Below are 17944 nucleotides of genomic sequence, written 5' to 3'. Positions count from 1 at the left end.
GAGGCCCGGCTGTCTATGGTTGTGTGGGTTGATCACATGGAGTTGGGGGGACGTTGTTAGATGAGCCAGTACCGTATCTAGGAATTTTAATTTCATTCAATCTTCATAGTTAAACTCAGTTTTAGACCAAAATCTTAACTAAAGTTGAAGATACTTCTAAAAACTTCTTAAGTAAAGCACTTGCTCAAATACTCAAGGTTACTAAAAAAAAACCTAGAATATCTTTTAGGAATTTATTATTATTTTTCTTTTAAATTTGCAAAATAATTTTGTAACTAATTGTGAATAATTGCAGTTTTAATTATCAAGAATTTCGTTTTTGTTCGTATTTGATTTAGTTTAAATTACAATATGAATATATTATTTTAATAAATTATATTTTATTAGATTCAGTTGTAATTAATGCTAAGACATACAAAACTAATTATTAAATATAATAAATGTTTATAAAAAATTGATTATATATAATAAAATAAGCGTTTTTGTAGAGTTAATTTTTAATAACTTTCACCTAGATTTCTGACAGGCAAAATTGTTAATTAATTTAATTAATATAATTGTGAAAAGGTATCAGAAAAAAATCTGTTGAAAATACTTCTAAAAACTTCTTAAGTAAAGCACTTGCTCAAATACTCAAGGTTACTACTCAAATACATAAGGAATTTATGTATAAATTTGCAAAATAATTTTGTAACTAATTGTGAATAATTGAAGTTTTAATTATCAATAATTTCGTTTTTGTTCGTTGATTTAGTTTAGTATTTGAAATTATAATATGAATATATAATGTTAATAAATTATAGTTTATTAGATTCAGTTGTAATTAATGCTAATGCATAAAAAAACTAATTATTAAGTATAATAAATGGTTATACAAAAATGATTATATATAATGAAATAAGCGTTTTTGTAGTGTTAATTTTTAATCACTTTCACCTAGATTTCTGACAACAAAATTGTTAATTAATTTAATTAATATAATTGTGGAAAACTATCAGAAAAAAATATGTATTCTAAATAGAATTAAAAAAAATCATCATTAGTAGTAAATGATATAAGTAGTAATTAAATATGTAGAAAATAACTAAAAACAAGATTTATGCACCTTTTATACCTATGTAAGAAAATCTATATAAATTATTTAGGATATTTCCTCAATTTTCAATTTCAAATATTTAATATAATCGCTTCAACAAATATTGGTATTTCCAAATGTATTTAGGACAATGTAAAAATACATTTTAATGGACAAATTAAAGAATTTAACAAAACTTTAAGTTAGGGCTGAAGCTTTGTTTTTTATAATTACTGAAAACGTTATAATTATAAACAAGCTATACAAATAAAGAGGATTATAAATGAACCTAGTGTTTAATTATAAATTGTAAATAATTAGGGTAAATCAATTACAGGTAAATGTTATGGGTTTTGAATCTAGAATTGTTAAAAAAATAAGTTTAAATAAGTTGTTGCTATAGTACATAATTAGGATATTTCAATTAGAGTAAAATATTTAGAAGAATCTTCATGGTATACACATCTTTAGGTTATGACTATGCTAAAAGTATGGAATTTGTCTGGTTAAGTTAAAACTAGAGGTAAACGAGTATTTTTGTGAATAATTAAGGCATGGGTGGCGCCTAGAACTGCGGTGTCCCTTGATACGGTTCTGGGACGAGGCATGAGGTATTGTGTTTCACCAGGCCGTGGAAAGGCCTGGAAGGCCAGCAGCAGCAGCAGGGATGTAGGAGGCATGGTTTGGTGTAGGCATTCAGAGAGTGCCGAGGATGACGGGGTGAGGTAGGAGGGTGGAGGGTTGTCTGCAGGCGGGTTCGAACTCGGCCGATGTTGCGCGCTGAAGATGTTTCGGCCGCTGTAGCCGTAATATCCGGAGCGCTGGCTGTTCTCGGCTCCGTGCTGTGTGTGATCAATAGAGAGAAGAGTATTCTCCGTGCTCTCCGACCGAGGACCTAACATAGCTTCATCACCGAACACCCGCTCACTGTGCATCGCACCGCAGCACCCGTCGCACCGATCCGCTCTTCACGTCGTCGAGATAGCTGATAGCTCTAGTTGCTGCTGCTACAACTACACTCACTCCAAATACTACAACTCTTCTACACCGTGTCCGGTTTTTAGTAATCTCGTTTCGCTCGCTGCAGCTTCACTTACAAATCCAGTTCGACCTTTTTGAACCCTCAACAGCAAAGGTAAATCCCACTTATTTACTTCTACTTTACATTATTACTAATAAAGTACAGTTCTGCACTAACAAATTGTTTTGAAATATTTTAACATCGACTTAAATTTTACTTTATAAGTAAATGATTTGTTAACTTACTTTATAATTCACAATCAATTTTATAATCGATTTAATTTTAAGTCTATTTTTAAATATTTCCTATAAAATTTATATAAATCAAATATATAGTTTGTTCTATAAATTCACAAATATAAAAAATCAATTTTAATTTAAAAATATTCACCATTCCATTAAACATTTATAAAACTGCAAACATTTTGCCGTGCGCTTAAATTAAATTTTGATTAATTAATTAACTCTATACAATTTTATATATTCAAAATTCTTTAATACACTTAAAAACAGTTCACCAACAAAAAGGGAATAAATTCATGAAAAAATCATTTTTACATTAGTAAATTACATGTATATTACTATGTTTATATACAATTTTTTTTAATTTCCAAAAACGTGTATATTTTGTATATATTTTACAGAATCAACAACTAGGAAATATTTGAGTTGGAAAATAAAAACTATATAATACAATATTTACAAAATAATGTAAACATTTCATTTTATAGCTTTAAAAACAATGCATATTTTTGTATTGTGTATTGTTATTTTTCTTATGAAACTACTGAATCACCATTATATTAATAATTACAAACGATAATATTGAAAAATAATAAAAACGCAACATTCAATATTATTTTTCTTCTTTTATTCATATTTAAATATGATATATTTAGAATTAAACATTAAGTAATTAATTTAAATCGTAATTGTAAAATATCACTAATCTTTGCATAATAAGTAAACATAAATAATATTATCTGATAATAAACGCAACATTTTCATAAACATATTATCACAGAAGGCGCCAACTAGTCACGATTGTTATTGAATTCTAAATTGTAAATTAAGATACGAATTTTACAATTTTTCTATAGTTTATTAACAAATTATTTAGTTTCATTATTAATGATAATTAATTTAATTTCATAGATATGTTAATGTTAAATCTTGAGTAGATGCCAAATCAGTTTTATAAGCATAATCTTAATGATTGTCTTAAATATCTATTATTAATTATAATAATTTTTACATTATGTAATGAAATATGAAGTATGCATAACATTTGCGTTTAACTCAGAATAATACTAATAATACAAAGTTATACGTAAATAGAATATGATAATTAACTAAAAACGGAATTAAGTTATATTTAAATAAATAGTGAAATACTTGTACTGTAGTCTCCTATATAACTTGGTTAATACTTTACGTGTTATATGGAATTGTGTTATACGAAAATTTTCTTCGTATAACTTTGAATTCCCGCATTTTGTTATAATATTTTTAGCGGGTTGTAGAAACTCACTTTATGCGGAAGTCTATTGTAGTTTATTAACTAAATAATGGTAATCTTACTGAATTAATTGAGAAATAATGAGAAAATGAGAGTTTTACATGATATAATAATTGAATATTAAAAATGTTTGATTCAAGTAGTTATATGTTTCCTAAATTGAATAATAAGCGCTGACGTAATGTCTTTCATACGAGCCATTATAATTTCGACGCTTCTTGTTCGATGAAGAAGTAGTGTTAATAGCTTTTTCCTAAAGGTTAAGCACATGTAGATAACTTAATTAAACGAATCAATTAATGCATTAACAATACTGAAGGATTCTTGATATTGCGAATAAATAGCAAACATATCAGCCATTATCGATGTCTATTTATACGCGAAGACTTATAACCATATTATTATAACACAGAGACATCAATCATCCTTCAGTCAAAGTTAATATATTTCTCCGAACTCTATTTAGGAGGCGGTTTGTCTATGGAGCGACGAAGTATGTATGAGCATGAAGTGTGGAGTTCCTTTCAAAATTTTGCCATTAATTTCGATGCATGTAAAACAGTGTAAATAAGTACAGGGAGGGCGAGATATTAATCAACGTCGTGCCAGGATCGTGGGAAAGAAGGAACTCCTTTCATTCTCACTATTACATCGTGTTATACGCCCTTTTTTTATTATTATTATTTTATCCTCCTTCACCTTCCTGCACCTCTTTTCATAGTTTACTTCTCCAAATTGGAGTAATCCATTGGATTGGGTTTCATTCTGTAAAGGGTGATGACCCACCTACGCTCATACCCAATGCAAAGAAAAGGGGGGAATAAATCGCATTTAACTCGTGTTTCCTTAACGCACACACAATTATCGATTTCCTGTTAGTTTCATTACAACTACTTCCCTTGGGGTGCTTATATTCTTCATATTTTATTATTATAACGTTGCGTGATTCGATTTCAAGAAAATTTTAATGGTACGAAGGAACGAATACAGTATTTCCGATTGTTCATGTTTCAGTATTAAATTCTTGAGTTTATTAACTGAAAACTATTATTTTTTTTCATAAATGATCAAAAATTAGTATCATTTAAAAAAAATGCAACTATACTGTGTTTTTGAACTAAATATTGATAAAAATGAAGGATTTGCGAAAAAATTAGAAAAAATATAAACATCGCAGTTTGAAATTACTTATTTAGTTAATTGTTTGGCGTAACTAATTTAGTGAACTAAAGTCGGATTAAATCGGACAGCGCTACTACATGCCTTGTTTATGTACGGATTACATAACTAGTTTACACTCCAGTATATAGTAAATTCTCGTGGACGCCAGGCTGCATAAATTGTCAGTCTTGGAACCAAATTGATTCAGAAATGTGCATTCGCAATCCACACACGAATTCCCATTTACCAATTTGCTAATGTCACCTACTTGCTACTTGACAAGTAAAATAACAACAAGTATATTTTAAAGTGTATTTGTTAATTGAAAAGTTAATTAAATTACAGCAATGTTTTCGTAACATTAGTACAGTTTTGCCTACAAAACTAGGCGGATATATCAGCCGCTCGTCTGCACGGTTAATATAGTTTGATAGGTATTAAATTTGTAGAGTATTACTATTAATTACAAAATTAGAATAAGTATTTTATTTATTATTATATAAAATTCACTAATTTTTGCTTAAAAAATGAACAATCTTAAGAGCTTCGTTGAAACGAAAACACCTGGCTTATATGAATTATGCTCTTTGTCACAACAGTCATAATCGTTGTGGTTTTCTTTCTTTCATCCATTTGTTTTTTCTTGTTGTCTTTACCGGGAATCCATTTAAGTCCCATATCAACATTATGTTTACTTCCTACTTGACAAGTAAAATAAGAACAAGTACATTTTAAAGTGTATTTGTTGATTGAAAAGTTAATTAAATTACAGCAATATTTTCGTAACATTAATACAGTTTAGCATACAAAGTTGGGCGGATATATTTGCCGCTCGTCCGCACGGTTAATATAGTTTGATAGGTATTACATTTATAGTATTACTATTAATTATAAAATTAGAATAAGTATTTTACTTATTATTATTATATAAAATTCACTACTTTTTTGCTTATTTTCTAAAATTAAGATGTGATATTTCTATCAAAATAAACTTAAAAAAAAAATGGACAATCTTAAGAGCTTCGTTGAAATGAAAACACCTGGCTTAAATGAATTATGCTCTTTGTCACAACAGTCATAATCGTTGTGGTTTTCTTTCTTTCATCCATTTGTTTTTTTTGTTGTCTTTACCGGGAATCCATTTAAGTCCCATATCAACATTATGTTTATGGCGCTCGTATATTTTTCTTAACGATCCTAAATGATCTCATCAAACCACATTAATTCTATTCATAGCCCCTGGATTAATGGGGGCCTCCGCTCGTGTGTTTCTTGTGCCTCTCTGTTCATCTACTACACATTTATTTATTTACTCTTTTTCGTAAACGAGCTCCCGTTTCTGTAGCATCTCCGACTGAGAGAAGATTAAAAAGAAAACGGTCTTAACAGTTTTCATTCATTTCATACTTAATTGCCTTCAAATAAAGAGCGAACACTCGCTCACTCATAAAACACAAACAAGCATCCATCTTTACCATCTCGACCCGAGTTGCGCTTTCGGGCAAAAAAAAAATAAAGGACAGAAATGTGTACAGCATATGCGAGACGAAACGTTGAAAATGAAGAAAAATAGTAGGATCATTTATGTAGGTAAAACATGTTTGAAAAACAGCATAATCCTTGATTTAAGCACTGATAGTAAAGAAATACAAGACTAATTACTTCATTTTTTTTAGTTTAGTCAAGTGATTCTAAATAATAATATAATTACTACATTATAAAAAGTTATATTTAAAAATAAATTTTAATTAAATTATTTAATTTAGATACAGTATTTTTTTCAATATTTACAACATTTTAGCAAAGCAATAAAAGAAACGTGTGTGTTTTTAACCACCATTTCTCCAGTATTGAGATTATGTTAAAAATAAATTGACATAAGTAAACTGTGAACTGTCCAATTTTATCATGAAGATATAAAAACGCTTATGATAAAATTTTGTTATTGAAATAAATCATCAAAAATTATATAACAAACAAATATTTTTATGTATTTGTATAAAAGAAATCACACGTAATTGGAACTATTATATAAAATAGTAATAAAATTGAGTAGAACATGCAAAATACTGGAATAATACGAAAAGAATAATATTGATAGTAACGCTTCTTTTGTGACACTTAATTTTGTATATCAAAACTTAATAATAATAACTAAATTTATTGACCAAAAATCGGATGCAATAGAAAATAAAACAAATTTACAATGAGTACCTTTGGCCAAAAGAAACCGAATCAGTTTTTCCAAATAAAAATAAAAGATCAACTGTTCTTCCTTCGGTTCCTAATAATCAGAAAGTCGAACCGGAACCGAACCGAAAACCGGAAAAACATCGATGAAGTCTCTTTGAACACAAAATTATCAAGGCCGAATTTCGTGGGATTATCAATATAAAAAAGCCTCAATTACCACCAATCATTCACCGACTAAAAAGAGAAAATTTGAAGAAGAACGGAAAGCACAAGTCTTGCGCAATTAACATTATAACAAACTCAAATGAAAGTGATTAAAAAGGATATTATTATAAACATGACTGAAGAAACATTACAAAGTGCATGTGTTATACTAGTCACTAATCAATTTTTATTTCTTTTGTATTTTCAATTTTATAATTGAAAACAATAGTATGAATGGAATTTGGTAAATAAACTTAAATCAAAATTTGATATTGGACTCGATTTTAAATTTTAACTAACCAATTTAAATTGCTTTTTTTTCGTTTCTAAATTTTAATTTCAACCGGAACTGAACCGAAATTTTTAGACGAACCGAATCTGGAACGATAAACAATTACTTGGAACATAACCGTAAACCAGAATGAAATTAATTTCGGTTCGACTCTCTGATAATAATGAATTGTCCAATAAAAAACAGAATACTAAATGATAACAGTTCGGTTTTTTGAATTTCAAAACATCCGAAATATATATGACGATAAAACTTTAATGTTTTCTTATATTTCATTGCTAATATTTCTATCTTGCAGTGAAGTTTTAATATATATTTTTCTCTCGTATCTGCAATGGAATATTAAGCCGGGCGCAGTTTTCTTTATGATTTTTCGACCGGCCATAAAGAAAACACGGCTCCATCACCTATCTGGAATAGGCGAGAAGTGCTCGTAAATCCATTTAGTATCGAATCTATAAAACATAATAATCTAACCACATCATCCGAAAAGCATTTGATCCCAAATTTATAATAATAAAAACGGCACAGATACAATAAATAAACACTTCAGTCTATAAAATATTTGTAAATAAATATTTTCCGTTTATTTTAATGAAATATTTCAACGATTTATATTTTTGTTATTATAAATAATATAACCTTTTGTTGTTGTATACAAATTGAAATATTTCATTTAACATAAAATGTTTCCGGCTATAACATGAAATATAAAAAGTAATTTACTTTAAATTATTTAACAAAACTGTTTGAACTTTTATAAAATGAGCAAACAAAAAAAATAGTGTAATTTATATTTATGTTTGTAATTTAAAATTAATAAACTTGCATATCACAGTAATTATTACGCTGTGCGGCGTTTCGAAATGTTGAATTTACGCTTATTATAAAATAATGAACGAAATTAATTACGTTTGTTGATCCAATGAAATCTGCATAATGCGTGCGTTTACGGCCGTCGCGTATGTTTATATTTTCTTTATTTAGATATGAAAATATCCCGGCGACAGATGGAAAACAGTACGAAGCGAAATTTCATGGTGATTGACTGACTGACATCAAAACGGAAAATGAAAGCTGCGAGAATAAATTGATTTAGTTCAATTCAATGATAGTGTAATTAAATATTTTCTATAGAATTAAATTGGAAAATGCATGTGTAAAACTTTGAGTTTGCTGACAATGTAATTGAAATTGAATTGAGTCTGTTTGGGTTTATTTTCTAGATAAAAGTTAGTAATTAAAATTTCAAATTAATTAACTTGATTTTTCTGCATAGTTGAATGGACAAAGTTCAAATAATTTTTAATATAATTTTATAATACGAAGATCGATCCAAATAGATGTTAAATAAATTCACTTTTTGTTAAAAACAATGATTGATTTATTTAGTCTATTTTCTTGGTTAATTCTCAATCTTTCATAACATTGAAATAAATAAGATTTTCATTTGATTTTCTTCATAGTTGAATAGATAAAGTTCAAATAAGTTTTAATAAAATCCACCTTTTGTTAAAAGTAATGTTTGATAATTTTGATTTATTTACTCCAGTTTTTTAAGGAATTTTTATTATTTCATTATGATATGATTTTCTTCATAGAAGAATAAAGTTCAAATAAGATTTAATATAATTTTATAATCCTAAGATCTAAGTAGATCTTAATGAAATCCAATATTTCTTAAAAATAATGAATTATTTATTTACAGTTTTTTTTGGTGAACTTTCAATCTTTCACAACATTGAAATAATTAACATTTCCATCTGATTTCCTTCATAGTTGAATAGATAAAGTTTAAATAATATCCACCTTTCGTTAAAAGTAATGTTTGATAATTTTGATTTATTTACTCCAGTTTTTAAAGGAATTTGTATTATTTCACAACATTCAAATACTTAAGATTTTCATATGATTTTCTTCACAGTTGAATAGATAAAGTTCTAATAAGTTTTAATATAATTTTATAATCCTAAGATCTAAGTTGATCTTAACGAAATCCAATATTCCTTAAAAATAATGAGTGATTTATTTAAAAAAAATTGGTGAACTTTCAATCTTTCACAACATTAAAATAATTAAGATTTTCACCTGATTTTTTTTAGTTGAATAGTAGTAATTTTATAATCCGAAGATATAAGTAGATGTTAATAAAATCAACCTTTTGTTAAAAGTAATGGTAGATTTAGTTTATTTATTATATTTTCTTTGGGAAATATTAAATCTTTCATAATGTTCAAGTTTAAATATGTAATTAATATAATTTTACAATTCTAAGATTTCTAAGTAGATGTTAATAATTATAGTAAATCCTTCATTTGAGTAACAGAAGACGATATAAAAATATATAATGAAATAAGATACAAATGATGAAAATAGGTAAATAGAACGGAGTAAAATATAATTAGGTGAATGGTGGAAACGAGAGCATTGTCTGTATTACAAATTGTCCATTGTCTAATTTAATTTTGCAAGTGAAAATTGCTTCGAAATATTTCATGAGCTCTTCTATCTAGTGCTGAGAAAAAAAGTAGTGTAAACCCACCAAAAGAAATTCAGCAGGAAAAACACTCTCGCCCGTGTTTCATGTATGTGTGTATACGTGCTTAAAATGAAAACTGCAGAAAGCGGAAAACAAAAAAGAAGGAGTATGCTGGTGCGGCTTTCCTCTGGAATATATCTCTAATTTAATTATTCCCGGCTGCAGCAGAGGCAGCCAGAGTTAAAGCCGGGAACGGAATATTAGATACTTCCTTATTCTAAATAGAGCATAAAAGGGACTCGCAATTCCTCACTGGGAAAATCACGGACCCTTTTGCACCCCCTCTCATTATTTTAATGAGACTACGTCGTCCGTATCCAGTAACCCGCTGTCCTTTCACCAACTCCCTCTTGAACCCTTGCAGAAAAATATATGGCAATGATAATAATAACAAATTCCATTATTATCCTCGAGGATGATGACGATAATTGCGATCCCAAAGACTGCAGACATCGAAGCTGGAGTTGGGTGTTTACTGCTACTTCCGGTTCCCTTAATTGGAGATCCAATTAGGATGCGCGAATTTCCACCGTAAGTTACGTTACGTTAATTCGGAATCGTTCCGGATAGTTTTGTTTAGGGATTAGCAACAAGTAACGTTTTACGAAATTATTTCGAGGAAACTTACACTTTTGTGCTTTTGTGGCCGTGTGTGAGTCGTAATTGAAATTTCATTCGGTCGTTTCAAACACATGCTGCATCGGACTGTTCACATTTAATCGAATTAAAGTCATAAATGTTTGGAAAGAAAATATGAAAAGGATATTCACATTGATGTTTCACCATCAGCTTTCACTTTTTTTTTTGAAAAGTATGCAGTTTTAATGGAATTAAAGTTAGAATTACTTATTTTCATCATTATTACGTAACACTGGGTTTCCTGAAGTACAAATGCTGATGTAATTCTTTACTATTTATTCGTAAAGTATTGATTTTGATCACCAATTATATTATCTAATTATTTTAATGTTATATAATAAATTATAAATTACTACGGTAAACTAGTTTAATTGAAGTACATAAATTTGAATAATTGATGTACTGATTTAAATACTCTGAAACCAGATTATCCTCTTTGGCAGGCACGATCAAATAATTAATTAAATTGATTAATCTTCAATAAATCTAGATTGATTAAAGTAATACTTGCATACTTTACTCTTCTTTACTAAAGAATTTAATTACTCTGAAACAATTAACATTAAATGATTACATACAAAGTTCAGAACCGTAGTAAGTTATTATTGCTCTTGCGGTCAACATCTAATTTGCGCCCTTGAATCAAAATATAAAAGAGATAAAATATTTAATTTGCGCCCTTGAATCAAAATATAAAAGGGATAAAATATTTAATTTGTGCGCCCTTTCCAAAAAAATACTTTTATCTAATACTTATGTCATTGGCGCCTTTGGTGATTGATCGATGTCCTCTGGCAGTGCATTGTTGTATATTTACAAAAATTAAGTAAATTTTCGTTAAAGATAAACTAATGTTAATAAAAACAAGCATTTTCATAAATAAGACGACTATCATAAGTTACAATCTCCTTATGTAAATCTCCTATAAATCGTGCAGTTCCTTACCATTTTCTTTTATATAAGAACTCGATAGTTACCAGCACCCATACATCACGTAATCTCTAGCGAAAACATGCGGCGTTGCAAAGTCCTTAAACATTTCCCCTTTTCCATTTTCACCTCTTTCTTTCTATAAATTCAATCAAAATTTGCCGAAATAAAAGTCGCCCGAAAAATGAAATTTATTGTTTGCGGATCGAATTGCCGAATTGTTTCCTTCGGGGATTCCGCAAAGCAAACTGCGTAAGCCACTTCCATTCTCCTCCTTTTACTTCTTTCATATATATACTTTTTTTTTTTCTTCTTTTTACTCGAGCTATTTTTCCCCCTATTCTTCTGTTTGTTTCCTCCGGATAAATCAACTTTTCAATATTCCTAACCGCGAGGATGGAAAAATTACGTTTCGCTTGTCACGTTTAAAAGGCTCTGCCATTCAACATAAATTTAATATTTCCTTTGACCGAAAAACAACAAAAGACCGGGAGAAGAACACGAGTGTAATCCGCGAAACAAAGCTCCGCGAAAACATTAATTTGAAATGCAAATTCTGTGAATTGCATACAGATGTATAAAAGCAAACGAACGATCTTTGGTGTAATAAGTTCCGAAACCGTACTTGTTTCGGAGAAGTAATTATTATTATTATTATTTTCTTTCTCCATGTAATTTGACCTGATTTGATAACGCTTTTTGGCCAACTCTAAATTAAAACGTTCAAACATTCTTTGGTGGGTTTATTTTTGGATCGAGTATCGCTTTTGTCCAGATAACGTGATGTAAATATGCGTGGAACGAGTAAGAAGATCAACGAATGCTTATGTTATTATATCCGTCTCGCACTAATTCCAGAGTAAATTAGATTACTAACATGCTGCTGCAGTAGAGAGCGGGTATAGAGATATATAGAGCACTTGGCGACTGTAGTCTGTTGAATGATTCTAGGCTCCGATGAATTCGGACGAGGCTTTCGAGATTATCGGTAAATTGGGAGAGGGCACTTTTGGGAGCGTGTTCAAAGCCCTGCATAAAGAATCCGGACAGGTATTGGCGATAAAGCAAATCCCGGTCGAAGTGGATTTGGGCGAGAGCATCGACGAGGTGGACGTAATGCAAGAATGCAATAACAGCCCTTACATTATAAAATACTACGGAAGCTACTACAAGAACCCGGACTTGTGGATTGTGATGGAGTATTGCGAGGCCGGTTCCGTTTCCGACTTGATCAGATCGCGCGGCGGGACGCTATCCGAATCGGAGATAGGCTCGATCCTGAGGGATGTCCTCAAGGGATTGGAGCATTTGCACTCCATGTCCCGCATTCATCGAGACGTTAAAGCTGCCAACATACTGTTGGGAGCTGATTTCACAGCGAAATTAGCAGATTTCGGGATCTGCGGAAGGGCCAAAACCAACACCCTTGTAGGTAGTCCCTTCTGGATGGCTCCTGAGGTCGTCCTTGGCTTCGCGTACGATTGCCTCGTCGATATCTGGAGCTTGGGTATAACAACGCTGGAGATGGCCGAAGGGAAACCGCCCCATTCCGACTTGCATCCGATGAAGGCAATGTTCATGATCCCAAATAATCCTCCTCCAGCATTGAAGCAGCCGAAGAACTGGAGTCCCGAATTCGCAGACTTCCTCGGCCTGTGCTTAATCAAAGACTCTCAACTAAGGGCAAACACTTCGGGCTTACTCAAACACAAGTTTATTACAGAACTAAAGCCCGATAATGACACGGAATTGATGAGACTGGAGGAGGAACTACGTGCATTGGATGCGCAGCTGGGCAGCGACCTGGAGAACTTGCGTCAAAGGTACATAACTAAAAGCAAGCCCTTGCTAGAAGCCATCGCAGCGAAAAAGAAGAAATAACATTCGTTTCTAAACCGAAATTCATTGTATATATTACATCGCATCATAAACTAGAAAGGCTTTCGGAAAATTTCTTAATTAAAGGAATACGCATTTTCTTCCATCACATTATATATATTTTTTTACGTTATTCCTTGGATAAATTTCAAGTCTTCGCCATCGGCCATTAAATATTTATATAATAATCCCGGTTTCATCCGCAATTTGCGGGAAGCTTTTCGCCTCCCTTTTCGCGCTCAAAGCTAATTGAAATAATGACGTTATAAAACAGGAGCTTTCCAGAAGTTCGCAAAGCTAAATATTTATTTTTTTGTCTCGGCTAGATGAAAAGTGCAATGGAAATGTCCGACTATTATAACTTTTCTCCTCGATCTCGATTCCTTGAACTTCGACAATAACATGAAAGTAGAAACTTACATTGTGTCTTCTGTTTCGAAAAAGGATGATGTGAATGTGCACGCGTTCCGTATGCCCGTTATCAAATATTGCCATGGAAATAAATATTTATCGCCGTGGCTGAGAACTGTGTGATAAATATCCCATATATCTTCACGCAGCAAGCACACATACACACACACACAGCAAAATAAGATTAGACACATTTACACTGCGGAGATGGATTGCGCCCACGGCGCACGGATCGCTGTATTTCACGCTGCGCCACTTCTCCATATCATTTCAATTTGCTACAGAAAGCGTGTAACACGTCCATTGATTTTGCACTAACCTTTTTGTTACGGCTACCAAGCTTTTAGACCCACCAGAAGTCGTAACGTTTTACAGCCTGAATTTTAAAATGACATGTAACAAAGTACAAATCGATACTACACTTTCAAGAGTAGACTGCAACAGTAAAACAGCATCAGCATTAGTCTACACTTTGAACATTCATTCATCAAAATTATTATATTTTTTTACTATTTACTAATATTTTCCTAAAATTTCTTGACTTTAAAAAATATTCAATTTATTTATTGGCAAATTTTCTTTCTTTTTAATTTAAATAAAATAATTTCAAGAAGTTAAGGAAAAGATGTTTATAGACATTATATGAAATGTATATTACGTTATGTATTCTATTGTAAATTTAATAGCATAAAATAAACTTCATACCAACAATAAAACTAGTATAAACCAAAGTCAATAGTAAAAATTATTAGGATTGCATAGTTAACAACAGTTTATCCATATTTTCTCTAGGTTACATGTATGAGATACACTCGGTCCTCTTTTTATGCGTACTCTTTTTATGCGGTTTTTATTTCAAGAAGCAATTTAAATAACTATTTTAGGCCATTTTCACACGTTTTGACACAAATTGGCAAACCATTTCATCGAAAAAGATCATAATTCTGAACGAGCATTAAAGTTTCAACGCGAGCTTCAAAATTGCATTTCTGGATATCAGGAATTGTACAAAAAAAAATAGCAAAGCCATCGCAAAGTTTAATCACTGATTATATTGTCAAAAGGTCAAAGATGCGAAGTTGAGACTAATTTTACTTGTAAAGAATCATTATCTTCAGGACATAGATCTGATTTGCTGACTTTTCTAGTGATGAAAGTGATTTCGAACCAGTTCGCAAATTATGCCGAACACTTTCATATAGCGACGATAATTCTAAAGAAAAAATGTGAAGAAAGATTAAGTTTCATAAAAAATTTCTGTATTTTTTTTGTAAAATTTTTCCGTATAAATTTAGAAGAAATATGCTAAGATTATATTTTTCTGAAATTTAATAAACTTTTCTATGATTGTTAACGTTTTTATAAAAATATGAATAAACATTTCAGAAAGAATATAGTAAGACTAATTATTTTTCTGAAATTTAATAAACCCTTTTTTATGCGATTTTCGGTATATTGTATATTAAATAACTCATTGAATTAGTTTTATGCGGTTTTAAAAAATTATGGAACGTATCCTTTATTTTTATACGTGTGTCTAGTCCTTTTTTGTGCGATTTCCTGTGGAACGTATCTACCGAAAAGAGAACCAAGTGTATATATATAAAAAAAACAGTTGTAATTAGAATTTTGTTTTTTTTTGCATTCCTTCCAGTGGTACCTTGATAAAGAACCATTTTGCGTTTTGTTGTCAGGTCGGCGCTTTTGTAACAGCAACGTTATTAATGAAAGGTCTGATGTGTAAATTAGCATGGGAAATGTAAACCAGAGGCAACAATGTGCTTGTTTTTTTGTCCTCTCTTCTCTCTCTCTCTTTCTCCTTTATGCATGTATCTCCAACTGAAAACAATGAAACCCTTTGTTCGAATACCTATATGCATTCCATAATTCCATCCCGTTAATATGACCTCACCCGCAACCGACCGAAGGAGGAAAAGAAACCACCACATGTACGCCCTTTCCCTTCGTATTTTTTTTCTACCCTGCATGATATACGATCACCGGAAACGAGAAAGGGTTGAAAAAGGGCCTTGGGAAAAAAAAATACATACACACACGAATATAGTTGATAACATTCTCAACGGTATTTTTAATATTTCATCCGCAATTTCGACCCGACGTTCTAATGATTTTATTTGTGAAGAGACAAGTTATTTATTTTTTTTGCTTCCTCCTGCTGCCACTGACACATTCGGAAAATATGTTTGCAGCTTGGATGTGTGTAGCAATTTCTCTCGATCATTTCTTGCTCATAAATATGGAGGAAAGATATATATAAAAAAAAGAATATATATATAACTTGAAAGGAAACAGACAAGGATTATGTGCACGTCCTTTTTGTCATGCAATATTTGCTTCGATGAAATCCTTATATTTCCAATACATTTCCTTCAGAATAAAACATCTTTTTTTTCATAAATCATCAGCAATTTAAGTTCATTCATAAAATGTATTGTATTTCGAAAATATTTAACATATCTTTGCATTTGGGTTGAAGCTAAAGAGATCATGGACAACATTCAACATTGTAATAAAATTGAATCTAAAAATGTTGCAGTTGTAGTTCAAATGAAAATAGAGACGTAATTACGTGTGCAACGGTGCCAATAAGTTAAAGAGGGTTTAAACCAGAGGTTCTCAAACTTTTTTGTGTCGTAGACCCCTTACCATGTTTTTCGGTTTTTCTTTATAATTATTAAGATCTTTGCTCTGAGACTGTGCGTATGCTTGTAACAAGATGATACTGGTATATCATAATGTGGAGGTTTTTACAAGTTCAGTGTATGTTGAGATCTGGTCTATATCGAAAGCCCGACAACCGACATCCCGACTGTATCGAAATTCCGACTACCATAATCCCGACAATATCAAAATCCCGACAACCATAATCCCGACTGTATCGAAATTCCGACAGTGTCTTTTATTATTATAATGTATACAATAACATTTTTAAATTATTCCGAAACGTAGTCACCATCTATTATTATTTAACTATTATTTAATATTAATAACAATTATTATGAATAATTCAATGAAATCAAATACAATAAATAACAACAATTAATAATCTCAACTCCCCTCATTATAATCTAAAAATAAAAAACTCGAGCGATGAATTTTTAAAATTATATTTATTATAATACATAAATGAATAAAATAATTATAATGAAACACTATGAGCTATTCCGCAAAGATAACTCATTAATGTTCTGTTTTGTCGATCATTTACAATAAAAGACACTGTCGGAATTTCGATAAGTCGGAATTTTGATACAGTCCGGATTATGGTTGTCGGGATTTTGATATAGTCAAATGTCGGTGTTTCGATACATTAGGGATTTCAATACAGTCGGAATTTCGAACATCGGGATTTTGATTGTCCCCCATTGTGGACCCCCATTTTCATTTCATGGACCCTCAATTTTTTTTTTCGCTGACGTAGACCACTTGCAGGTTGTTATAGACCCCTGGGGGTCGATATAGACCACTTTGGAATCACTGGTTTAAACGTTTCGATTATAAATTACGAAACCGCGAGATGAGGACGCTCGTACATTTTACAAAGACGTCGTTTTGGTGTCGTGTGCCGCTTAGGAATTCCGTTTGGAAATTCCGAACATGCCCTCGAGAGCTTTTTAAAGCTCTCCAGCTTTCGAACTATATATATATAGAGACGTATATACATTCATACATTGGGAATTGTGCGAGTATGAGTGTATTTCTATATGTGTGTGTATGTGATAGAGGTGGATGTAGAATTGAGCGTATTGTTGTAACGAAATGCAAAGTTTTCCGTATATTTTAACTTTTACAACGTACATAAATTGAGTTCCCTCCGCTCGTTTTATTATTTGTATGGTGGTAGGCGTGCGTGTGAGTTCGTGCCGGGATTTTTAAAAGGCCATTTCGATTTCGCCATTTCACGAAGCTGATATCATTCTGTAATGAAACAAAATCCTTTGTTTGTTTATACATAAAAGATTTGTAGTAATTAAATCGTGATTGGTATTAATTGTTAATGGTTTTTGATGAATATTTGCCTTTAAATGGAATTGGATTTGATAAAGCTTGGATGCAAGCAAC

General features: G+C 30.8%; 1 protein-coding gene and 1 pseudogene across 1 annotated transcript in view; both read left to right on the top strand.

The window, feature by feature from the left end:
* Positions 1-2132: 2132 nt before the first annotated feature.
* The window catches only part of LOC108566267, a 57968-nt gene continuing 42156 nt past the window's right edge, over positions 2133-17944 (top strand). The window contains exon 1 of the mRNA XM_017926069.1: positions 2133-2210. The gene's annotated coding sequence lies outside the window, so the exon portion shown is untranslated. The remainder of the gene's footprint in view (positions 2211-17944) is intronic.
* Positions 12530-13718, top strand: LOC108566260 (annotated as a pseudogene).

Source organism: Nicrophorus vespilloides, unplaced genomic scaffold (assembly GCF_001412225.1).
Source record: "Nicrophorus vespilloides isolate i.1.1-1 unplaced genomic scaffold, Nicve_v1.0, whole genome shotgun sequence".
Taxonomy (NCBI): domain Eukaryota; kingdom Metazoa; phylum Arthropoda; class Insecta; order Coleoptera; family Silphidae; genus Nicrophorus; species Nicrophorus vespilloides.
The sequence above is the reverse complement of the archived record's forward strand: the minus strand, read 5'-3'. Positions and strand labels throughout refer to the sequence as shown.